Below are 17,261 nucleotides of genomic sequence, written 5' to 3' on the forward strand. Positions count from 1 at the left end.
ATATTTGTCAGATATATGTATGGACAGATGGATGGATGGTTGGATAGATGAATCTCCTGGCATCCTGCCTGTTTTCTTTTCCAGTGTCTGCTTCCTTCTCAAATATTCTGCTAATTATGGAATCTTGACATTAGATAAAAGATCTAGGGGAGATAAGGTGTTTTGGCAGGAAGTCCAGAAAGCCATAAACAGAAAGGCAGCCAAGATTGGTATCCTGGGCGTGCCTCAAGGGTATCCAGATTCTTGTCAATGTTCCATAGCTGCTTCCAATCTCAACTCTGGCAACAGCCTAGAGAAGATAAGCTATATATAGGAAGGTGCCCATGCATTTAATCCAAGTAGCAAGGTCAACTCTGTGTAACAAAATTGGAGAATGATGACCTATATTCCCAAACCAGTAAAGTATCAACAAGCAGTCACTGAAGGGTCTGAAACACCAGCCAAAATTTCCTTGCAGACAGTAGTGTGCTGTGAACCAGCTCTTTGGAAGGCAAGCTGTGATTGGTAATGTTTGTCCTCCTTGTGTAAATTCACCCCCCATAGCTGATTTTAAGTAACCAAATGCTGAGCAGCTGGCTTGAGGGTATAAACTGGCTCCAGCACACTCTACCTACAGGGCAGCAGCAGCTCTGCTCAAGGGGCAAAATAAGCATTGGCCGGGGCCCTTGAATTCCAAACCACGTGGGGCTCTGGTTCCCTCTCTCAGGAGTGGCACCCCCATCTACCCAGGTACCCAAGGGCAAAAGTCAGAGAGAACTACTCAAAGGCCCCCTCTGCCCACTTCTAAACAGTGATCAGATCTGCTGTCTTCCAAAATATCCTTCAAACCCACCTGTTGACTTCCATCCCCTCCACTCCTGCCAAATCCAGGCTTTTATGATATCTGGCCCACACCTGATCTTTTTTTTTTTTTTGTAAATTAATTTATTTTAATTGGAGGCTAATTACTTTGCGATATTATAGTGGTTTTTGCCATACATTGACATGAATCAGCCATGGGTGTACATGTGTTCTCCATCCTGAGCCCCCCCCCTCCCACCTCCCTCCCCATCCCATCCCTCAGAGTCATTCCAGTGCACCACCCCTGAGCACCCTGTCTCATGCATCGTATTTGGACTGGTGATCTATGATATGATAATATGATAATATACATGTTTCAATGCTATTCTCTCAAATCATCCCACCCTTGCCTTCTCCCACAGAATCCAAAAGTCTGTTCCTAACATCTGTGTCTCTTTTGCTGTCTCACATATAGGGTCATCGTTGCCATCTTTCTAAATTCCATATATATGCATTAATATACTGTATTGGTGTTTTTCTTTCTGACTTACTTCACTCTGTATAATAGGCTCCAGTTTCATCCACCTCATTAGAACTGATTCAAATGCATTCTTTTTAATGGCTGAGTAATACTCCATTGTGTATATGTACCACAGCTTTCTTATCCATTCATCTGCCAATGGACATCTAGGTTGCTTCCATGTCCTAGGTATTGTAAACAGAGCTGCGATGAACATTGGGGTACATATGTCTCTTTCAATTCTGGTTTCCTCGCACACCTGATCTTCTAATTGTTCTCACTTCATCTGCTCTTGCTCCCCTGAGTAAGTGTAGTCATCACGTAGTGCCTAACTCATCCTCTGAAAATGCGAATCTGATTGTACTGGTCCATTGAAGAGAACTTCCAATGGCTCATGTAGCTTTAGGTCTATGACCAGTCCTCAGCGCTCTAGAAGCAGCCCCACAGGCACAGCCCCACTTTTACCAGCATTAACCCAATACCCTGGCCCTAGCTTACTAGGCTGCAGCCTCTTTTGTGTTATTATGTTCCCTGCAATGAGTCTGCACTTTTTCATGCCTAGATTTATGCCTGGAGTCTTGTGTGTGTGTGCTGGGTCTTCTAGCATACACTAGGCTTTCTCTAGTTGTGGCAAGCAGGGGCAACTCTCTAGTTCCAATTCACAGGCTTCTCGTGGTGGTGGCTTCTCTTGTTGCAGAGCATAAGGTCTAGGCACATGGGCTTCAGCAGTTGCAGCAGCTGGGCTCAGTAGTTGTGGCACATAGGCTCTAAAGTACAGAGGCTTCAGTAGCTATGGCACATAGGCTTAGCTGCCCTGCAGCATGACGAATTTTCCCAGCCCAGGGGTCAAATCCATGTTCCCTGCATTGGCAGGCAGATTCTTTTTTTTTTCTTAATTTTATTTTATTTAACTTTACAATATTGTATTGGTTTTGCCATATATCAAAATGAATCTGCCACAGGTATACATGTGTTCCCCATCCTGAACCCTTCTCCCTCCTCCCTCCCCATACCATCCCTCTGGGTCATCCCAGTGCACCAGCCCCAAGCATCCAATATTGTGCATCGAACCTGGACTGGTGACTCATTTCATATATGATATTATACATATTTCAATGCCATTCTCCCAAATCATCCCACCCTCTCCCTCTCCCACAGAGTCCAAAAGACTATTCTATACATCAGTGTCTCTTTTGCTGTCTTGTATACAGGGTTATGATCATGGCATCCGGTCCCATCACTTCATGGGAAATAGATGGGGAAACAGTGGAAACAGTGTCAGACTTTATTTTTCTGGGCTCCAAAATCACTACAGATGGTGACTGCAGCCATGAAATTAAAAGACGCTTACTCCTTGGAAGGAAAGTTATGACCAACCTAGATAGCATATTCAAAAGCAGAGATATTACTTTGCCAACAAAGGTCCATCTAGTCAAGGCTATGGTTTTTCTGTGGTCATGTATGGATGTGAGAGTTGGACTGTGAAGCTGAGCGCTGAAGAATTGATGCTTTTGAACTGTGGTGTTGGAGAAGACTCTTGAGAGTCCCTTGGACGGCAAGGAGATCCAACCAGTCCATTCTGAAGGAGATCAGCCCTGGGATTTCTTTGGAGGGAATGATGCTAAAGCTGAAACTCCAGTACTTTGGCCACCTCATGTGAAGAGTTGACTCATTGGAAAAGACTCTGATGCTGGGAGGGATTGGGGGCAGGAGGAGAAGGGGACGACAGAGGATGAGATGGCTGGATGACATCACTGACTCGATGGACATGAGTCTGAGTAAACTCCAGGAGTTGGTGATGGACAGGGAGGCCTGGCGTGCTGCGATTCATGGGGTCGCAAAGAGTCGGACACGACTGAGCAACTGATCTGATCTGATACAGGGTTATTGTTACCATCTTTCTAAATTCCATATATATGCGTTAGTATACTGTATTGGTGTTTTTCTTTCTGACTTACTTCACTCTGTATAATAGGCTCCAGTTTCATCCACCTCATTAGAACTGATTCAAATGTATTCTTTTTAATGGCTGAGTAATACTCCATTGTGTATATGTACCACAGCTTTCTTATCCATTCATCTGCCAATGGACATCTAGGTTATTTCCATGTCCTGGCTATTATAAACAGTGCTGCGATGAACATTGGGGTACACGTGTCTCTTTCCTTTTTGGTTTCCTCATTGTGTATGCCCAGCAGTGGGATTGCTGGATCATAAGGCAGTTCTATTTCCAGTTTTTTAAGGAATCTCCACACTGTTCTCCATAGTGGCTGTACTAGATTGCATTTCCACCAACAGTGTAAGAGGGTTCTCATTTCTCCACACCCTCTCCAGCATATATTGCTTGTAGACTTTTGGATCGCAGCCATTCTGACTGGCGTGAAATGGTACCTCATAGTGGTTTTGATTTGCATTTCTCTGATAATGAGTGATGTTGAGCATCTTTTCATGTGTTTGTTAGCCATCTGTATGTCTTCTTTGGAGAAATGTCTATTTACTTCTTTGGCCCATTTTTTGATTGGGTCATTTATTTTTCTGGAATTGAGCTGTAGGAGTTGCTTGTATATTTTTGAGATTACTTGTTTGTCTGTTGCTTCATTTGCTATTATTTTCTCCCATTCTGAAGGCTGTCTTCCCCTTGCTTATAGTTTCCTTTGTTGTGCAGAAGCTTTTAATTTTAATTAGGTCCCATTTGTTTATTTTTGCTTTTATTTCCAATATTCTGGGAGGTGGGTCATAGAGGATCCTGCTGTGATGTATGTCGGAGAGTGTTTTGCCTATGTTCTCCTCTAGGAGTTTTATAGTTTCTGGTCTTACATTTAGATCTTTAATCCATTTTGAGTTTATTTTTGTGTATGGTGTTAGAAAGTGGTCTAGTTTCATTCTTTTACAAGTGGTTGACCAGATTTCCCAGCACCACTTGTTAAAGAGATTGTCTTTAATCCATTGTATATTCTTGCCTCCTTTGTCAAAGATAAGGTGTCCATATGTGCGTGGCTTTATCTCTGGGCTTTCTATTTTGTTCCATTGATCTATATGTCTGTCTTTGTGCCAGTACCATACTGTCTTGATGACTGTGGCTTTGTAGTAGAGCCTGAAGTCAGGCAGGTTGATTCCTCCAGTTCCATTCTTCTTTCTTAAGATAGCTTTGGCTATTCAAGGTTGTATTTCCATACTAATTGTGAAATTATTTGTTTTAGCTCTGTGAAGAATACCATTGGTAGCTTGATAGGGATTGCATTGAATCTATAAATTGCTTTGGGTAGTATACTCATTTTCATTATATTGATTCTTCCAACCCATGAACATGGTATATTTCTGCCGGGGACCAGCCCTGGCTGATCCAGGGTATTCAAAGCGGGGACGGCATCAGCGACCTATTTATTTAAATATTTTATCAAAGATATAAAGAGTAATAGGGTGAGGATAGCTCAGTGAGGAAATTCAGTGGAGAAAAGAGGCTGAATAAACTTCCAAAGCAGGGAATTTACGTCACCTACGAAGGCCACAGGCGTCCTCCCATTCTCCCAAAGGAGAGGAGACACTAAGGCCTCCCCCGTTGGATCTTAGAAGCCCAGGCAAAATTAGTAGGCTTGACGAGCTTCCCCACCTCAGAGGAAAAATTCAGCTAGAAGGTGAAAGAAAGAATGACATGGGGAGACCAAGTTTCGGTGAACAAGGCCCGCACTTTATTTTCCAAAGTAGTTTTTATACCTTAAGTTGTGCATAGAGGATAATGGGGGAAGGGGTGGAGTCATGCAAGGACAGCAGTTCCTGGTCCTAATCGAAACCAGGCTTTCAAACTTATCATATGCAAAAGTTCAGGTGAATTACATCATCTTCTGGCCAGGAGACCTATTAACATTTTAAGAAACTTATCTTTCTCTAAAGGTGATTATTCCAAAGTCAGGCACCAGCCCCCAAAAAAGCATTGGACAAAGCTGCATTCCTATAGGGCAAAGGTGAGGTGGGCTCAATCAAGAAAAGAATTAACTCAAGGGTCCAAGGTTACAAACATTGAGGCTATTACTTACATTTCTATACACCCATTATATCGATCAATACACTGCCAAGGACACAGTAGGTAAGGAGTATGGAGACTTAGCAGCAAACATTGGCCCAATAAGTGAAAAACCCTTCACCAATACAATTTCTAATCAATCTTTTAACTACTCAAAGGAATCTGTGTTTAGACAGTTTAGAACATCTCCTGCCTCTCACAGTTGGGAGGCTCTGAACAATCACATGTGGCTGGAAAAACCTATTCAGGCAGGCTAGAGGATTTCCAAAGGAGTTTGTAGGTTAAACACTGTCACACCCAGGAATTATTAACTGGAGCTGTAAGCTAACTCTTTTTCAGAGAGAGGTAGTGGGGGACAGCCCCCCTTAAAGTCAGAGGTGTAGGTGAAAGCACAAAGCAGAAAGTAGGCAGACTCTGGTTTTGGGGGTAGATGTTCGAGAATTTCCAGGGGGACTCCTGAGGCTCGATCCCGCCTTTGCGTATGCCGAGCCTCCTTCCTCATGACCTTTGCCACGGGCGGAGCTCGCTCCCGGCATATTTCTCCATCTATTAGTGTCCTCTTTGATTTCTTTCACCAGTGTTTTATAGTTTTCTATATATAGGTCTTTAGTTTCTTTAGGTAGATATATTCCTAAGTATTTTATTCTTTCCGTTGCAATGATGAATGAAATTGTTTCCTTAATTTCTCTTTCTATGTTCTCATTATTAGTGTATAGGAATGCAAGGGATTTCTGTGTGTTGATTTTATATCCTGCAACTTTACTATAGTCATTGATTAGTTCTAGTAATTTTCTGGTGGAGTCTTTAGGGTTTTCTATGTAGAGGATCATGTCATCTGCAAATAGTGAGTTTTACTTCTTCTTTTCCCATTTGGATTCCTTTTACTTCTTTTTCTGCTCTGATTGCTGTGGCCAAAACTTCCAAAACTATGTTGAATAGTAATGGTGAAAGTGGGCACCCTTGTCTTGTTCCTGACTTTAAAGGAAATGCTTTCAATTTTTCACAATTGAGGATAATGTTTGCTGTGGGTTTGTCATATATAGCTTTTATTATGTTGAGGTATGTTCCCTCTATTCCTGCTTTCTGGAGAGTTTTTATCATAAATGGAGGTTGAATTCTGTCAAAGGCTTTCTCTGCATCTATTGAGATAATCATATGGTTTTTATTTTTCAATTTGTTAATGTGGTGTATTACATTGATTGATTGGCGGATATTGAAGAATCCTTGCATCCCTGGGATAAAGCCCACTTGGTCATGGTGTATGATCTTTTTAATGTGTTGTTGGATTCTGATTGCTAGAATTTTGTTGAGGATTTTTGCATCTATGTTCATCAGTGATATTGGCCTGTAGTTTTCTTTTTTGGGGGGATCTTTGTCAGGTTTTGGTATTAGGGTGATGGTGGCCTCATAGAATGAGTTTGGAAGTTTACCTTCCTCTGCAATTTTCTGGAAGAGTTTGAGTAGGATAGGTGTTAGCTCTTCTCTAAATTTTTGGTAGAATTCAGCTGTGAAGCCGTCTGGACCCAGGCTTTTGTTTGCTGGAAGATTTCTGATTACAGTTTCAATTTCCGTGCTTGTGATAGGTCTGTTAAGATTTTCTATTTCTTCCTGGTCCAGTTTTGGAAAGTTGTGCTTTTCTAAGAATTCGTCCATTTCTTCCACGTTGTCCATTTTATTGCCATATAATTGCTGATAGTAGTCTCTTATGATCCTTTGTATTTCTGTGTTGTCTGTTGTGGTCTCTTCATAGATTCTTAACCAGTGGATCATCCAAGAAATCTGCCTAGAGTTGTTATATGTGTTTTTTGCCTTCCCTGGAAAGCTCTTCCCCTCCTTTCTTTATCTCCTCTATTCCTACTCATCCCTTAAGCCTTAGCTTAAAATCACCTCCTCCAGGAAGCCCACCCTTGGATTCTCAGACAAGGGTCAGATCCTCTTGTTATCAATTCCAAAACATCCAGCATTTCTGCTTTCCAGTTACCCATTACCTGTCTTCCCCACTGGACCATCAGCTTTCTCACTGCTTATAGTGAAAAATGCTTGACTCTGAAGATGGCATTTTCCACATAGCAGCCAGAGCGGTCCTTCTAAAAGGCAAGTCGGTTCTTGTCACTCCTCTGTTCAAAATTTTGAATGACTTTGCAGCTCTCAGCATAAACTTCAAAGTCTGTACCAGAGTCCTACATCTTCTGTTACTCTCATCATCTCTTACTCTGCTCCAGCCACACTGGCTTCCTTGCTTTCTTGACTATGATAAACATAACCCTGCTATAGGACCTTTACATATGCTGTTTCTTCTGCAAGAAAACCACAAGGCTCATGCCCTCATTTTCTTCAGATCGCTGCTCACATGTTACCTTATCAGAGACACCTTAATGGCTTAACTTACTTAACTCTGATATGTGTTTTTCAGCACCACCAAGGAATCTCTGATTCTTAGCAGACACTGATTGGGTGTCCTACAAATTAAGTTCTGATACTATCTAACTGGGATGGTGTTATAACCCACAGGTTAAGGGCTCAGTCCCACAAGACTGATTCCACGTCATAAGCCAATCACAAGTCCAGATTGTTACCTGTGCTTCTGACTGAATGGCTATAAACTGGAGCTTCCTACAGCTCCCTCCTCAGTTTTAATTAATTTGCTACAGTGGCTCCCAGACAGCAGCAAAACACTTACCTACATTTACCAGTTTATTATAATGGACATTATAAAGAATAAAAATGAACTGCAGATGAAGTGGTACATAAGGTGAGGTCTGGAACGTCCTAAGGGCAGGAGCTTCTGTCCCCATGCAACTGGGACAAGCAGCCTCCTGGCATTCACCAACTCCTAAACCCATCAAATCTCTCTCTCTCTTTGATTTACAGCATTGTGTTTGTTTCAAGTACACAGCAAAGTGATTCAGTTCACACACACACACACACACACACACACACACACATATGTCTTTTCAGCTTCTTTTCCTATATAGATTATTATATAACATTGGGTATTGACCTGAGCTCCTAAACTAGGTTCTAAATCTTATTGTTCAAGTGTTTTTATAGAGCTTAACCTACAGCTCCCTTCTTCCTAGTCCCAGAAGTCAGTGGGAGGGGTTGAAAGTTACATACCTTCCAATCTTAGTGTCTTTCTGGTGACCATCCCCATCCTGAGGACCTGTCTAGGGGCCCCACACTAAGTCACCTCATTAGCATAAACTCATAAAGAGGGCTGCCTTTTGAATACAAGAGAAAGTCCATCACTCATGACATTCCAGGGATTCTAGGAGCTTTGTGACAGGTCTTGGGAACAAAGACTGTATCACATCCCAACTCATCAGTATCACTCCCCCTCGCCCTGCTTTTTATACCTTCTTAGCCTTTATCATGCCTGTGTGCTCAGTCGCTCAATCATGTCTGACTCTTTGTGACCCCATGGACTGCAGCCCACCAGGCTCTTCTGTCCATGTGAAGAAAATTGGAATAGGGTGCCATTTCCTACTGCAGGGGATCTGCTAGACCCAGGGACTAACCCATATCTCTTACATCTCTTGCACTGGCAGGTGGATTCTTTACCCCTAAGCCACTTGGGAAGCCTTTATCACCACATAACAAATGATTTGCTCATTGGTTCATTTGTTTATTGCTGGCTCTTCCTTTCTAGGAGATGAGCTCCAGGAGAGCAAGGACTTCCATCTATTTCTGATCACTGTTGTGCCCCTGCCATCCAGAACAGCACCTGGCTTAATAGTGCTTCCTTATAATGATCTGTGCAATTGCTGCATCCTGGAAAGATTCATGGGAGAATCTCACAATGGCTCTGTACACTGCTGTTTATTTTTAGTTACACTGCCCTGGGGTGATACATTTACTTGTATTTTCTGATAAAATCCTTCCAGCATTGGTCATTCTACTTTTCTACTATTTCTTCTTTGTGTGGGAAAAAAGTCCCCCAGGTTATAGTTCTAGCACTTACCATGCACAGTTAGAAGCAGCTTTTGAGAAGAGAAAATGGAAAGGTTCAGGGATACTGTAAAACCTGCCTGTGGTTTGCCAGGCTCTGAGAAAGAAGAAAAGAGTTTAATACCAAAGGTCAGAGGCACAGTTTATTTTCTCTTCTTTCCCTCAGAAGAAATTACTTTTAAAGAACAGGCCCAGGTAATTTCTATCAGTGCATGCGTGCTAAGTTGGTTTAGTCATGTCCGACTCTTTGTGACCCCATGGACTGTAGCCCACCAGGCTCTTCTGTCCGTGGAATTCTCCAGGCAAGAATACTGGAGTGGGTTGCCATTCCCTTCTCCAGGGGATCTTCCTGACCCAGGGATCTAACCCCACATCTCCTGAGGCTCCTGACTCCTAGGGCTCTTGCATTGCATCAGATTCTTTATCAAGCCAGCAGGGAAGCCCATCAGGGGAATTTGAAAGTGAATAGAGTAACACACCCGTATTTGCTCAGGATGAGCCAATCAAAAGTTTCCTTTGTTCCTTCTTGTCTTAAGGAAAGGAGGGTATCAGAGGGTAGGTGTGGCTTTCCGGGGTTCCTTTGAAAGGCCTTGAAAGAAGCAGATCAGATTTGGAAAGGGAGGTGGTTCCTGTCCGTTAGGAAGGGGGAGAAATCAGTCAGAGACAGAAACAGAGACGCATCTGATTTCTAACGTTTCCACGAGAAATGCCAGCTCCTGGTGAGCCTAGAGCTGAACCACTGCCGGCCACAGAAGCTGACTGGATGCTTCTTGGGCCAATTCTACTGGCCCTTGTCCTTGTCAAACTTTGGTTCTGTTCTGACTTGCTACTTTGGCTGCAGAAGTCCTTTGATGTCCTTCAGGCTCTGCTTTCCCATTTGTAAAGTGCAGCCTGGACTCTGTGCTCGAGTGCACAGGCTCTAGAACTCAACAGCTGGGGTTCTAATCCTGCCTCTGTCAGGTACCAGACTGCTGAGTGAGGCATGTTATTTAACTCTCTCACGTATAAGATGAGGAAGGGATGTGCCCACCATTTAAGCTTGTTAGAAGGATTAAGTGATGCCTTAGAACAGTGTCTGGACTTCCAGACTCCTTGGGCAGACTTGGGACAGTGTCAGGACAGGCAGGGTCTGGATCCTGGAGGCCATGTGTGTGGTTCTTGTCACCAACTCATGTGTCCCTGGATGAGCTTTTTATCCAGAAACTTTACTTTCTGTCTTTACAAAATGATGGGCAACCATTGCTAACACACCTGCTCAGAGGCTTGTCTGGGTGGGAATGAGTCAGTGGGAGCAGGGAAGGGCCTTCCCAGGCAGGTGCAGGGACCAACAGAGAAGCTTGCCAATGGTGTGCAAGCCCGCTCTTGGCCTGACTGCGTGTTTAGTCCTAGCGTGGGGACGGGGATAGTGCTGCCACATGACGATGTTAGGAGATAGGCACACAGGTCAGAGATGAAGATTCCCAGACCACAGCCAGGATATGTGCACTCTGGAGACAAGAAGAAAAAAGCAACAAACTCCCATGCATGCTGTCCTATGGCACCAATACATGTTCTCCAACCACCTGAAGAATTTGCTTGCAGGATAGCAATGAAAACAGTGGCCTTGTTGGGCAAGGACTGGACAATGTTTGTGAATGAAGAAAAAAAAAAGAGAGTAGAGGGAAAAGAAAGCTTACAGGTTCCATCGGAAAACGCCGTATGTCTCATGGAGGCAGCAGAGGCTCTGGCTGTTGTTCAATGGGAGGGGCTGGCTGCAGAGCATCAGGGAGAGCTCAGAGCCCTCAGAGTGCCAGCTGTGGTCACAGAGGGCGGCATGAACTAGAGCCAAGGGAACGAGTGACGCTAGGCTGTGTTCCAGGAAGACCCCAGCTCTGCGGGAGGAGGGAAACACATGCTGGGCCTCTGCTGCTCCTTACAGCTGGCAGGTTACAACCCCCTGCCATGGGCACACAGCCGGCCTCTACTGCCTCTACTACAGGCAGAGCCTGTAAAAACAACCGCTGAAGCCATCACGCTGTCCACTTGGGGAAGAGACTTGGATTTTAATCAGAGATGGTTGAAGTACAGTTGTATCTGACTGTTTGTAACCCCATGGACTGTAGTCTGCCAGGCTCCTCTGTCCTTGGAATTCTCTGGGCAAGGATACTGGAGTGGAAAAAAAAAAAAAGAGGAATACTGGCGTGGGTTGCCATTCCTTTCTCCAGGGGGCATTCCCAACCCAGGGATCAAACCCAGGTCTCCTGCATTACAGGCAGATTCTTTACCATTTGAGCCACCAAGGAAGCCTGATGGTTGAAAGACCCATAAATAAATGTGAGGAAAAGGACTCAGAACAAAAGTCCAATGAAGGAGAAGAGGGAAAGGATGGGGATAAAGATAGAAGGAGGCTGCATGCAATTCACAATGGGAACAACTTGTGCTGGTGGCCGAGGTGGAAGAAACTCAGTCCTGCATGAATTAGCAACTCAGGGAAGCTGAGGACACAAGTACAAAATAATGCCAAGACAGCTGTAAAGCAAAATCAACTAGTACAAAATAATGAAAAACTCCAAAGAGGGATTACACAGAAGGAAGGAATATTTTAAGCAGTTAGTGAAGGCTGCTAGAAGAAGTGAGCTCTGAGCAAGGCGGAGTTGAAGCAGATGAGAAATGTACACTGAGAGAGATAGAAGGTTAAGGTAACATTTCAAAGGAGGTTGACTTTCTTCTTTTAACTCAAGTATGGAAGCCTGAGTGCTAAAGAATTGATGCTTTTGAATTGTGGTGCTAGAGAAGACTCTTGAGAGTCTCTTGGACTGCAAAGAGATAAAACCAGTCAATCCTTAAGGAAATCAACCCTATAATATTCATTGGAAGGACTGATGCTGAAGCTCCAATACTTTGGCCGGCTGATGTGAAGAGCCAACTCATTGGAAAAGACCGTGATGCTGGAAAAGATTGAAGGCAAAAGGAGAAGAGGGCAACAGAGGATGAAATGGTTAGATAGCATCATTGACTCAATGGACATGAATTTGAGCAAACTCCAGAGATAGTGAAAGACAGGGAAGCCTGACATGCTGTAATCCCTGGGGTTGCAAACAGTTGGACATGACTTAGCGACTGAACAGCAGCAACGTAGTTGATCTACAATGTTGTGTTAATTTCTACTGTAGGCTCTTTTCTGGCTGGAACCATGGAAGGTGCAGAAGAGAAGAAAAAGTTTTCTGCTGTGCCAGAAACCCTTAAGAAAAAGCGGAAGAATTTCGCAGAGCTTAAGATCAAGCGACTGAGAAAGAAGTTTGCCCAAAAGATGCTTTGAAAGGCAAGGAGGAAGCTTATCTATGAAAAAGCTAAGCTTTACCACAAGGAATACAGGCCGATGTACAGAACTGAAATTCGAATGGCTAGGATGGCACGAAAAGCCGGCAACTTCTATGTACCCGCGGAACCCAAATTGGCATTTGTCATCAGGATCAGAGGTATCAACGGTGTAAGCCCAAAGGTTCAAAAGGCGCTGCAGCTCCTTCGCCTCCGGCAGATCTTCAACGGCACCTTTGTGAAGCTCAACAAGGCATCAATTAACATGCTGAGAATTGTGGAGCCATACATTGCATGGGGGTACCCCAATCTGAAGTCTGTAAATGAATTGATTTACAAGCATGGTTATGGCGAAATCAACAAAAAGCGAATTGCCCTGACAGACAACGCATTGATTGCTCAATCTCTTGGGAAATATGGAATCATCTGTGTGGAGGATCTGATTCATGAGATCTATACCGTTGGAAAATGTTTCAAAGAAGCAAACAACTTCCTGTGGCCCTTTAAATTGTCTTCTCCACGAGGTGGAATGAAGAAAAAGACCACCCATTTTGTAGAAGGTGGAGATGCTGGCAACAGGGAAGACCAGATCAACAGGCTTATTAGAAGGATGAACTAAGGTATCTACGAGGATTATTTTTGTAATCTGGTTAATAAACAATTGAAACAAATTGAAATGTAAAAAAAAAAAATTCTACTGTAGAACAAAGTGATTCAGTTATACATGTATATACATCTTTTATATGTTTTCCATTATAGCTTATCATAGGATATTGAATACAGTTCCCTGCGCTTGTAGGAGCTTGTTCTTACTTCGTTGTTTGCATCTGCTAACTCCATCCCTCCCTCACACTGCCTCAAAAGGAGGCTGAGTTCTGCAGTATGATGAATGGGAAAGACAAACTTGGATGTGAATCCCAAAGCTTGATTTACAGCTCTGTGACCTGGGGGTTCTCTCAATTTGACTTCCCTGCACCGCAAAGTAAACATTATAATACCTTCTTCTTGGGTATTGTGAAGAATAAATAAGATAATGTATACCAGCAGGGACAGCATTGTGCTCAGTATGCAGTAGGCACTTGCTGCTGCTGCTAAGTCGCTTCAGTCGTGTCCAACTCTGTGCAACCCCATAGACGACAGCCCACCAGGCTTCCCCGTCCCTGGGATTCTCCAGGCAAGAACACTGGAATGGGTTGCCATTTCCTTCTCCAATGCATGAAAGTGAAAAGTGAAAGTGAAGTCCCTAGTACCTGCTAATTCCCTTTCTCTTTCAAGACTTTCATATAAGCCCATTGTTCAGGCTTCAAGCAGCATAAAGTCGTGCTCTTTCACAACTAGTAGAGGTCATTACTTGCTCCAGAGTTATCCTATGGTCTCAGGTTCTAAAAAGAAAGTAGCTGAAAAGAGAGTGAAAATATAAAAAATGGAGTTGTGACAACGCAATCATTGTACTGGAACTTCCTGTTTGTCTATTTCCTCCAGCTTCTTGAGAATGGAAACCATGTGTTATACGCCCAGCATTCAGCCCAGTGTCTGGCACACAGTTAAATCTCCATAAATATTTTCTAAATGAATGGAGACAGGTGAGGAAAAATGGGGAGATGACCAAAGAATTAGATGTGATTATCTGGAAAGCATTTTGAGGAACTGAGTATAAGAACAAAAAAACAAAAGCATATAAACAAGGGAGAGAAGAATGTCTTTAAAAACTGAAGAGGATTAGAAAGACCACCATAAATACATAGTAAATAACAAAAGAAGAGAGCAAGGACGGAAATGCGAGAAACAAGGAGAGAGAATGAGAGAAATGGAGGAATCACCCCCAACTTGTAAAAGCCACAGGGATTCTGCAACCTAGAGCAGCTGGGTCCTGTGTAAAAGTTTAGAGAAGGCAAAGGACTTTTTCAGTTATAGGAGGAAGAATAAGGAAGACACATCCTTTTGTTTGCTTGGAGCAAGATGTGTAATGATATCAGATGAAAGAGAAAACAGAGCTACTGGGTCTTGCAAGCCTCCTGCCTCCTGCGCAGAGAGGAAGTTCTTTGTCCTGGAAGGCGAGCTGCAGGAGGTGGTGAGCATGAACGGAAGCCAGGAGTCCAGAGCTCTGAGCATCGCAGGTCGATCTGCGTCTCTCAACCCAAGTAAGCTATGTCATCCCAGATGTCAGAAGGAACTCATTGCAGATAAACTTGCTGCCCTCATCTTGTCATCTTTGACAGGCCCCAAAGACCTGGAATGCTGCTTTAAAAAAAAAAAAAAATTGTATCTGTTTATTTTTGGTTGCACTGGGTCTTCATTGCTGCAAGGGCTTTTTCTTGTTTGCAGTGAGCAGGGGCTACGCTTCGTTGTGCTGCGTGGGCTTCTCATTTCGAGGGCTTCTCTTGCTGTGAAGCGCAAGCTCTAGGTACTCGGGCTTCAGGTGCTGCAGCAGGCAGGCTCGGTAGCTGCGGCTCTCAGACTCCAGAGCTTGTACTCAGTAGTGGCGACACACAGGTTTAGTTGCTCCGTGGCATGTGGAATCCCCCTGGACCAGGGATAGAGCCCATGTCCCCTGCATTGGCAAGCGGATTCCTATCTGCTGTACCACCAGGGAAGTCCTGGAATGCTGCTGTTAAACTCGAGAGGAGCAAAGAATAAAAATATGAGATCTCAATATAGCTCACTCCAGTTGTTTGCAAATTATGTTTCTCAGATCCCTCCTGAGGCTTTTTTTTTTTAATACAGTCTGAAATTACAGAAATCAAATATAGAAAATGAGTCAAAGCAAAGATACTCTGGGTGTCATAGGGAAAGGAAGCTAGGAACACCCCCATTTTGTCCCCTTCTTTCCCTGGAAACGGAGTACACCCCAAGGCACTCTAATGAACCCTAGAGTGAAAACCACCTCTTTAGATCAGGAAAGTTGACATTTGCTGAATAAATCACTTGTTAGCTCCTCTAAAGGAAGCAGCAGACTCTGGAGGCTAGCCAGCAAGGGTTGCCTAGGAGAAAATAAGGACAGACTAGCCTCACTTCCTTTTCCATAGGCTACGGGTGGAATGTTAAAGCAGATTTCATCTAGATTTGAGCAATATGCATCACAACATCTCTCATGATAATCTTACAAAGTGAAGTCTCTGTGATGACGCCATTGGGTGGATGCTACACTATTAAGACCATCCTCCAAAGGTTGTTGGTTAATGGGTTAATGCAAACCTTGGGGGAATTTCTTTCTTTCTTTCTTCCTTTTTTGATTTTGACTTAAAAAAATTTTTTTATAGTTGAAGGGTAATTGCTTTACAGAATTTTGTGGTTTTCTGTCATACATCAATACAAATCAGCCATAGGTACACCCTTGTACACCAATGTAAAATGTACAATTAGTTTGTTCAACATCACATTGCTAGCAAGTGGAAGAGTGAGGACTGTGCCTAATGATTGCCAAAAACTTGGCTATTAGCCAGATGAGGACATTGGTGATGTTCATGACATGAAACAATCAAGGATAAGAGATAAGTCAGATAATAAAATTGTCATTCAGAAGGTCAACAGCTCAAAATGATAGACTACATTGAAAATAATGAATGTAAACAGAATGAATAACTGAAGGTCTAAGACAAAACAAAAACAACAGCAAAGCAAACTCAGTTACATAAATCCAAGTTGAGAGGGATATGGCTTAACAACAGTGTGTGTAAAAGAATAAGGGGTTTTAATTAAAGACAGACTTGTTATGAGTAAATGGTGAAATACAGCTGCCAAAAATGTTAACACGAACTTGAGTCATATTAATAGGCTTAGAGGGTCCCCAGCCAAGTCACGTCCAAGTCTGCTGGGACCTGCAGGGTTCGTTGTCGTATCTACAGGATTCTGCGCTGGGAATCACATTATAAGAGGGATGGTGTTAGAAATTCAGTTGAGATGGTTAGAAGTGTGGAAGTAATCTGGGAATACTTATCTTAGAAAGAAGTAGGCAGTGGGAATAAGAGAGCTATTTTCAAGCATATAAAGGGCCACTGCTCAGGTTGCTACTTACGACAGGAGTATTCTGTGCTTTAGTAGAGAGAACCAGCCTTAGAGACACTTTGGTTTTGTATGTTTTCAACACTTATGACCAATAGGAGCCCCAGGACCTGGCTACCAGATGGAGTTTCCAAAGCTAGATTTTGAACAAGTCTTTGGAGAGTTTCAGGTAAAGATGGCAAGAAGACCTGATTCCCTGATTAATATGCAATAATAAGCAAATAATAAAGCCTACCCCTCCAAACAAAACCAACCAACTAAACAATAAACATACAATCAAGCTTCACTAACAGCAGCAAAACAAGGAGACATGCAACTTCTTGCCAGAATTTTTTTAAAGCCTTAAGAATAAAATCCAGTTAGCCAGGGGATGAATAGCTAAACTAGTAAAAACACACACAAAACCCTGCACAGAACTCAATGCTAGGTGACAATAGAACGGTGTTTACCATGTTCTCAGAGAAAAGATTTGTGATTTAACAATTGTATCCAAAAAAAAAAAAAAAAACAATTGTATCCAGGTTATCCTTCAAGAACAAAGACCGTAGGCAAATAGTCTCAAGCACGCAAGAGCTCAATATACTTTACCATGGGTTCTTCTTGAATAATTATTGATCAATAAAGTTGAAATGCAAGACACTAGAAGAGGACTCAAAATAAAGTTAAAAAAGGAAAAAGAATCAGAAATTAGCA

At 42.9% G+C, this 17,261-nt stretch overlaps 1 protein-coding gene and 1 pseudogene across 2 annotated transcripts in view; both read left to right on the forward strand.

Moving 5' to 3' along the window:
* SIPA1L1 (signal induced proliferation associated 1 like 1) overlaps nt 1-17,261 on the forward strand; it is a 520,024-nt gene that overhangs the window by 69,315 nt on the left and 433,448 nt on the right. The window lies entirely within an intron of this gene.
* LOC133254914 (large ribosomal subunit protein uL30-like) lies at nt 12,427-13,226 on the forward strand (annotated as a pseudogene).

Source organism: Bos javanicus, chromosome 10, assembly GCF_032452875.1.
Source record: "Bos javanicus breed banteng chromosome 10, ARS-OSU_banteng_1.0, whole genome shotgun sequence".
In the NCBI taxonomy this organism is placed as follows: domain Eukaryota; kingdom Metazoa; phylum Chordata; class Mammalia; order Artiodactyla; family Bovidae; genus Bos; species Bos javanicus.